This window comes from Liolophura sinensis, chromosome 8 (genome assembly GCF_032854445.1).
Source record: "Liolophura sinensis isolate JHLJ2023 chromosome 8, CUHK_Ljap_v2, whole genome shotgun sequence".
Taxonomy (NCBI): domain Eukaryota; kingdom Metazoa; phylum Mollusca; class Polyplacophora; order Chitonida; family Chitonidae; genus Liolophura; species Liolophura sinensis.
In genome coordinates this window covers 10,758,469-10,767,758 of record NC_088302.1, presented here as the reverse complement: position 1 = coordinate 10,767,758, position 9,290 = coordinate 10,758,469, and the positions used below count along the sequence as shown (strand labels likewise).

The window sequence follows — 9,290 nt, the reverse complement described above, 5'->3', positions numbered from 1 at the left end:
CACATTAGATTAAGATCATTCAGGGTAATGAAAAAAGGTTGGGAAATCGTATGTACACTTATAATTTCAACCGTCTATGGCTTAACAATGTTAAATCAGTTCTATATTTCACTGGTTTAAACTGTAGACAGTGCTGCCTGTCCCCTGAATGCCCTTAGTACACATTAAAAGATAAATTTCTCCAGAAATGGTTCAGTGATATTGTAACATCTTCCAAGGAAAGAATACATAAACTATATAAAACAAACTTCTGCTGTCTTCAACAAAAAATATTTTCTGTCACTAAATGAAATCGACAGAAAAACCCTAAGTACATTTCGGACATCTACCCACAGATTTCCGATCGAAACAGAAGAATGGCCTAAAACTGACAGGTCTCACCGTGCATTGTTGCGCTGGTGACCAATATGACTTTCTGTTCATCTGTCCAAAACTAAAGGACTTGCGAGTAAAGTATAAAATAGATTACCCTTATGTCTACTCACAGCAAGCTAAATTAAAATTTCTTCAATCTGAAGATTCGACGGGCCTAAAAAGACTATCCTTGTTCAAAAGGTATGACTACACATTTATGTAAGTTTTAGATGATATTCGGCGTTGCCGTTGTGTATAGCCGCCATGTTATGTAAATATGTATGATGCTGTACCTTCCGTACCACCCGGGTGGTTGGAGTGTGTAAATGAAATGAAATGAAATGGCATAAGTCTTATTCGTGAAAGTCAAGAGTCTCCAGGGAGCTTCGTGTAAGAACACACAGGAGAGCATTTATTGTCACCAAGTTTCCGAGAACAACAGGAGAAGATGGATCAGGAAAATTCCTTGTCCAAGAATGGGACTCTTTGGAAATTAAAAACAACTGGTTGTTTGACATTTGGGGTCTGAAAGCGAAGTGGACAAAGCCCTATGAGGGTAAATCTGAGGTGGTAAAAATTATCACCAATTTACCTAAGTAGTTGAAGTTTTAGAGTGTACTGCTGCGGCGTGTTTTAGCATCTCCATAATATCTACATCACACCAGACAAATTCTCACTATGTTCTTAGAACTGCGTGCGAACGGAGTGGGTGTTGTAGCAACTTTTTAACGGTCTTCATGGACGGGTTCGGACAGGAAGTGGTGCTCTAGAACTTCGAGCCTGCTCAAAATTTTCTGGCAGCCATCTCCTTCTGCAATTAGACGGAGTGACAGCATTTTTAAAACGAGATGGGCGTACTGCAATAGAAATTGCCGTACTTCGATCCTGCTAGGCGCGTGTGCACTAGGACATCAATTGCAGTATGTGTGCACACCCACGGGGTCCGTTTGTATCTCGTACATTCCGTTCGCAGACAAACAACTTTGGCCAAAGTTATTCACAAATCACTGACGGCTCGAATTTACACTGATTTACCGGAATTAGGTAACGAAGTATTAGCGGATTGCTAGGCGTCAGAAAAAATTCATTTCATCTTCACATCAAGAATGTAGGCGTTGAAAATCTAACAATGCCATCGCTTAAAACCTAATGTTTTTGCAGCCGATAGTCACAGATCCGTTGGACCTACCGTTTAGTAACACTGGTCAGCGTGGCTTCGTCAGTGCTTCGTTAGATCAGTGGACCCACCTTCGTGCGGCTAATACTTTATAATCCTGTAATTACACTGCGGCCAATCTTAAACCCAAGTGCTCTTGATAATAGTTTGTCAACAATTCTGACAGGCAACAAAGTTGTTCCAGAGACCTGCCTTATTTCTACAATGATAAGCAATCTCTCCCGAACATACACGCAAGGTGAACAAAATTTAGTTCCGTGAAAGGAAAACAGCCAACATGCAATCTCGAGTGATACCAGAAACATATTTACACATTAACCCTGTAAATCAAATCAGTCATGTTACTCAAAACAGTCTGTCAGTCATTGCCGAATACAATACAGTATATTAGTTGATAAAAGAAACAAGGTACTAGTCACAGGGCAGTGAGTAGGCTACAACAACAACTACATTGATCGTCCTGGGGCCACGTCTAAGGACTATTTTGGTGGCTTTCGCCGCTGAATCGTTAATGAGAGGCGCCTCGCAGTGATAAATTAAGATAGTTTGGCCAATGGTTCCAATCCCTTCTATTGCATTATGGACGTACTCTCTATGTTCAGCTTTCATGTATTGTCATAGTTTTTAATTAACAGGAAGTTAATTAGTTAACCGTGCTTCTGAATGAAGTTTGCTATAGAGAATGTTCTGTGCCTCCAAGGTCACGTGCTCTTATGTCATTCACGCGAGATATACATATTTCTGAAATTTACTCAGCCACAGGATTGGTATAGAACCCTTAAGTAAAAAACAAACAAGCGTCAGTTTCTGATAGGTTTATTTTCTACAAAAAATAAATAAACTAGAACCCCTAAAATAGCTGTAATTAGACATTTAAGTGAGTACATATATATTTGCTTAAACTCGCTACATTCACAGGAACTGTCAGAATTGTTGACAAACTATTATCAAGAGCACTTGGGTTTAAGATTGGCCGCAGTGTAATTGCAGGATTATAAAGTATTAGCCGCACGAATGTGGGTCCATTCGTTAGATATTTAGGTATATTAAGGTTTTTCATCGGAATCACCGAATTTATTACTGCAAAAACTAGTGTGTCAAGGTTATTCCATCAAAAACGCCTTCACTCCAAGTTCCTTAAGTTTTGCAATAAATATAATTCTGTTTTAAGTAAATATGGACAGAACGTCCAGAATCTCTGGATTCGATCCCCACGTTGGATTTATGAACAGTCACAATCAAAGTGCAACTGAGATACATATTTTGTTATCGAAAACTGGTATTCTAGTATCGGTACACCATTTGAATACTGATTTCTCTCAGTCCCCTACAACATATGCTACGTCTCTCCTACATCATTGAAATCTGGTACTTTCTGCATGATTCCGTCCTATTTTTGTACTTTATATACTTTCTATGTTCTTTGGTGTTATGTGTTATACGTCGTCTTAGGATTTGGCCTTGCGATTATTGACCTGGAACATCCTAATTGGTTGACGGCTGGTGTAGGAATGTCTACTACGACGCACGGATTCACCTACAGGCTAGGAACTGTATATTCATCATGTTGAATTAGACCACCACGTTGGATATATGAACAGTTGCAATCAAAGCGCAACTGAGGTAGTTATTTTGATCATGGGAAACTTATATGGAACACGAATTAAATACTAATTTCATTTATTCTCCTGGAATATTCCTTACGTCTTTCCAACAACACTGGAAACTGCTAACTGCTTCTCTTTGGATGATTCTGTCCTATATATTTTCTTAGTTCTTTGGTGGTTTGTGTTAAAACGTTGTCTTGGGAATTGCCTAGCGATCATTGACCTGGAACGTCCATTTTGGTTGACAATGATTATAATTATGTTTAGATTACCGACTTAATAAGTGTTTTTTAGCTCCACCAAATTGCTCACAAGGCCCATAACTTTTCGATCCTCGACGGAAAGAAATCTGATTCGGGTCCGAACTGAAATGTGCTTTGTGCGAATTGGATACATAAGCCCCTGTCCGACGTGAGTGCCTATGGGCCTTACGACAACAACCCAGTCTATATGTGTTCAATACATTATGACAGGCGTTAAGTTGGAGGCGGTTGGAGTGTAGCAGACTGGCAGGCATGAACTGTGCCAAAGAGAGAGAACAGCCACAAAGAGATGGTCAGACTGACTATTGCAATAATTACATGATATCAATTTGTAAGCACCACGCTAATCAGCATTCCTGAGTATCAAGCACTTTACGAGCCTTGGCATTCTTGAGTACCAAAGCACTTTACTGGACATTGGTCAGATTAATGAATGCTAACTGAATCTTTCCAATATGCTCTGTAATTTGAAAGCACAAATCTCAATTCACAGGCAGAAGGCATTTAACTGTCTACGTTACTCACCTATAATATCAAATAAGAATGTCAAATGTCCAAACATTGTCGATTTCTGGTCGCCGTCGTATAAGTGAAATATTCTTGAGTACGGCGTAAAACATCAATCAAATAAAAAAATAAATCAATGTATATGTATACACTTTCAAACTTAATCCCATACAGATCCACAAATTATATTTGAAATTATAATTATATACCGGTAACTAAAATATATTTTAGTTTACCTTGCGCTACAAATTTGTTTTAATATGTATGGATGTTATATAATATGTACAACACTTATTGTTGATTTATTCTTTTTAGAGTTAGATGCATTCAAATGTTGAATGAATTCTGTAGTGAGTTGCATGCGCCATATAAACAGTGCTTAGGAACTGAAAAAAGGCACAGTCTATGCAAACACACCTAACAACTCCTCGTGGTCGGATAGCAGAAAAATTACAGACTCGAACCACATTCCATCAGTATTCTCACTAAGTAAAAATGTAATGCCTTTTAAAATAACAGAGCGAACCAGAAGAACTACACCACTAAAATTGTTCACACATCTTTCTCTCCTTGGTCGAATAGTGTTAGTCATAAGTCACTCGTCTTCACATAATGGCAAGTTTTGGGGCACAGAGTTAAATATCAGTCAGCCGAATCAATCAAGAAATTAGTTTGTAATCGCATTTTATGCCTGCAATCTTCATCTTCTTCCAACAATGTGTCCGTTACATGTAAAACTTCCTGTGTAGGTTCCAGTTTTATTTTAGTCTGCTCTGTTTAGATATCTTCATTTTGCGAATTGGGAGTGCTAAGCTGATCCTGTAATCCCCGTAGGTTCATCGATGACGTCATTTCCGAATATTCCCGATAAATGGTTAAAAATGCATAAAACAGAAGTATTATTAATGAATACTCAAATATATATGCAAAAAATATATCCTTTAAAGTCTTGTTGTAGATCTGAGATAGTCCTGTGGAAGCATGTCAGAGCATGGCTAACATTACCAGTGGTTTGCGAGAAGTGGACACTGGGAACTGGGATTCCGTCATCGTGTCACATATGACTGAGTGACATCTATGATTCTTTCTGATGTTTTTAGTTCTCTAATTGATGGGATTGGGGAAGTGAGAAGCGTGGCTGAGGGGTTAAGGGGTTTGCCTTTCATTACCTAGGATAGAGAATGTGCGGGTTCAAACCCGGACAGGGAACTTTAAGCCCTCTTGCCCTCACCTCCTGTGGAGTTTCGCTGATAATAATCAGCGCATGACGGTACCTTGGTCATTTCAGTCCACTTGTCTTTCACCTATCTGTTTGTCACATGCGAGCAAGTTCGCTAGTGACCTCCTAAACGTCAGTGATTAACTTCTGGGCACACCGAGAAAAAAAATGATCACCATGACTACGTTAAAAATTTTTGGGTTTGTCGTTAAACGAAAACCAGTTCAGTCCAAAAAAAATAATAATAAAGTTGAGCATATGCATTCGGCATTACTCTTGAACCACTTCCACGTTCAGCATCTTTTGGAGAAGATGGATGGCACTTTAAGAGCAGAGATTCACTTTTAAACAGGTGTCCAAGTCTGAATGGTTTATAAATTTGTTCATGGAAATTTAAACTTGATTTTATTTGCTTTTGTTAATCGTCTCAAAATGATAACAACTATTCAGTAAGGATTTCGCAATGTAGGCATCTACACCCTGAGCATATCTATTAACATAACATAGCCGAACAAAGCAATGGTTATGATGTTTCGCACCATTGCCTCTAGAAGTTTCATTTTATGTCTATATATAGGTTGGGAGTTATTGTAAGACGAAAGTGTGTTTCTAAGCCATGTTTGTATGTTTTTGTGTGTGTGTGTATACATGAATATTTGTAAGCCACACCATTCCCTCATTTTATACATGTGGATTGGCCTTTGACGCGACTTACAGTCACTGGGTTGGAACGAATATTGTACATCATGCTGTAGCCTAATCTGTTCACTGCTCACAAATACAAGCATTTTTGGTTTTTAAGGTTGACTAAAAACATGATTCATACCAAACGCAGACTCATAGTTAGTTAATATCCACTGGTGACCTGAAGAGGGAATGGTGTGGAAGGTTTGGATTGACTCATGGGACTAGAAGAATCTAACGTACGGTTTTCGGGCATGTGGACTCCATCCACAATTCTCACCCTTGGTACATGTATCACAGGCTTACTTCTCACAGGTAAGTCACTGACAGGGACAAGATTTCAGCTTGTTACAAAGTGTGTATTCGCCTATTTTCCTCTTGGCTTTCTTTCACGAATTTCACAATTTGTGCTATTCATAGACATGATAGGTATTAGTACTATATGTGGTAGTATATGTATGTTTATTTTGTGTTAGCACATTTATCCTGGCTTTCTATATCAAACATAACACAAGCTGAAGTGGACCCTGGCTCTGTATATCAAACACTACACAAGCTGAAGTGGACCCTGGTTCTGTATATCAAACACTACACAAGCTGAAGTGGACCCTGGCTCTGTATATCAAACACTACACAAGCTGAAGTGGACCCTGGCTCTCTATATCAAACACTACACAAGCTGAAGTGGACCCTGGCTCTCTATATCAAACATAACACAAGCTGAAGTGGACCCTGGTTCTGTATATCAAACATAACACAAGCTGAAGTGGACCCTGGTTCTGTATATCAAACACTACACAAGCTGAAGTGGACCCTGGCTCTGTATATCAAACATAACACAAGCTGAAGTGGACCCTGGTTCTGTATATCAAACACTACACAAGCTGAAGTGGACCCTGGCTTTCTATATCAAACATAACACAAGTTTAGTGGACATTGGCTCTCTATATCAAACACTACACAAGCTGAAGTGGACCCTGGCTCTGTATATCAAACACTACACAAGCTGAAGTGGACCCTGGCTCTCTATATCAAACATAACACAAGCTGAAGTGGACCCTGGTTCTGTATATCAAACATAACACAAGCTGAAGTGGACCCTGGCTCTGTATATCAAACACTACACAAGCTGAAGTGGACCCTGGCTCTGTATATCAAACATAACACAAGCTGAAGTGGACCCTGGTTCTGTATATCAAACACTACACAAGCTGAAGTGGACCCTGGCTTTCTATATCAAACATAACACAAGTTTAGTGGACATTGGCTCTCTATATCAAACACTACACAAGCTGAAGTGGACCCTGGCTCTCTATATCAAACATAACACAAGCTGAAGTGGACCCTGGCTCTCTATATCAAACATAACACAAGCTGAAGTGGACATTGGCTCTGTATATCAAACATAACACAAGCTGAAGTGGACATTGGCTCTGTATATCAAACACTACACAAGGTGAAGTGGACCCTGGCTCTGTATATCAAACATAACACAAGCTGAAGTGGACCCTGGCTCTGTATATCAAACATAACACAAGCTGAAGTTGACCATGCTTTTATATATCAAAAATGGCGTTTTCGTCCACTCACAAACCTGAGATCTGTATTAAAAATGAATAATTTTTCAGTAATCGAATAAATAAATATGTCATGCATAAAAAAATCGTCTCTTAACAGTTCAAGGGGACTTGTCAAATACGACTATTCATCACCAGTCGGCGGATCAGTTGGTCAGAGTCCGTGGGGAGAAGGAACGAAGGGGGCAGGTTGAAGTGCGCGTGTCCGCAGAGAATTCCACGTGGTATCCGGTTTGTTATGATGCCAATGCCATTCTTTGGGACCCGACGCAAATGGTCGCGTTTTGGTTATGTGAAACGCAACTGGAACTCAACGTGTATGTACCTGTTTATTTATTCATATAGCTGTAGGTCGTCAGTTCTGAGAAAACGTGGTAATTTCTGTATATCGATGAATATATGTAATGAACGACAATTTATTTCCTGATATTAGATGTCCGTACATGTCTTATTAGACAAGAGACATAGCCTTCTGTTTTCGTGGGAAGTCTGTTCTTAGTTCATACAACAGACGCTCGATTCTAACCCCATATATATCTATGTCTTATATAAACACTGGTCCAGACACACGAAGTAAAGATACGGAACTTACGTCGGCAACACTTAGAAATTAGACTCATTTTCCTATTTAGGTTATCGGCAACTTGGTATTCTGAAAAAAAAATCTGTCTCAGTGATGCTAGAATGTATTCTGTTATTGCAGCAGAATATTCTTTCATTGTAACAGATAATTCTATTAAATATAGAGCACATATTCTGTTAAATCAACAGAATGTACAGACAAGAGACTTTCCTGTTAGAACTAATAGATTTTTTGAGGTGTGCAAAGCGTGAAGGTTTCGTGGTCAGCACTATGAATTTGGTTTCAAGCCCCAAATATCGACTTGCCCTTTCAAGAAAGAAACCCATCCGATTCGGGTCCTATAACTGAAGCGCACACGGTACTTTGGCTGAACATTCTCTTTCTGTACAACCTGAATCGTTTCCACGACGTATGCGTGTTTGTAACAGAAGATGTGATACAAGTAAAAGACCTCTGACATTAAACTGGAGTCGTTTTATCCCAATGAAATAAACAAATAAATGAGCTTAAAGTAAAAGAAAGCTAAAATATGAAGCATCATAAAGACAATTGAAAACTATGCGTAAAATTACTTTCATTTATTTGTCAAATTTTTTAAGAGAGCTGAAAGGCATTCAAATATTCGAATACTATGGTGGGCTTTATGAGCCATACTGACGGTATGTAGGAAGTTTTTTTCCTAATTTTGCCAAGAAGGAAGGCATTTTTGGGAACCTTATTGCAATAATCTTTTACTCATGGGTAAAAAGAGTTATTCCAACATACAATGTCGTGATTAGAGTTGGAAAAACTTCCTGTGACGTCAGAGTTCCTGAAACCCACGTTAGAATTCAAATGTTTGAAAGCCTTTAACTCTTGTCACAAAAATCTAAACAAACAAATGAAAGTATATTAATGCATAGTTTTAAGCGGTCTATTAATGATGCTTACTTCGATTTTTAGAGGTTTTTTCTATAAGTATTCCATGGTCAAGTCGCCAATGATGAGCTGTTTTCCGTTTCACAGATCATGGGCGGAATCAGAATTCAGTGATGTCTGGCCATCAGACACAGAATTTACCATGGTTGTGTGTACCAGTGAAACAAACTGCAGCTTTAGTCTGGGGCCAAGTTGTTCAACTAAAAGGAGTTTGATTATATATTGTGAGTATCTTACAAAGGACCAGTATTATCAGTTATACCTGTGACTTTATACCACAAAGCCATTTCTGACTCAAGTCAAAATTTTGAAATGTGATTTCACAGCTTAGCCCTGTAAATTGAAATTTTACTACCTAATTAATGATATGTTGAGATGAATGTGTAAAAGCTTCAGCTTCT

General features: G+C 38.7%; 1 long non-coding RNA gene across 1 annotated transcript; it reads left to right on the top strand.

The window, feature by feature from the left end:
• The first annotated feature begins 5,940 nt into the window (after positions 1-5,940).
• On the top strand, positions 5,941-9,103 carry LOC135472215 (uncharacterized). The gene is made up of 3 exons (XR_010444513.1): positions 5,941-6,126; positions 7,489-7,705; positions 8,977-9,103. It is a non-coding gene; the product is annotated as an uncharacterized LOC135472215 (long non-coding RNA).
• The last annotated feature ends 187 nt before the right edge of the window (positions 9,104-9,290 follow it).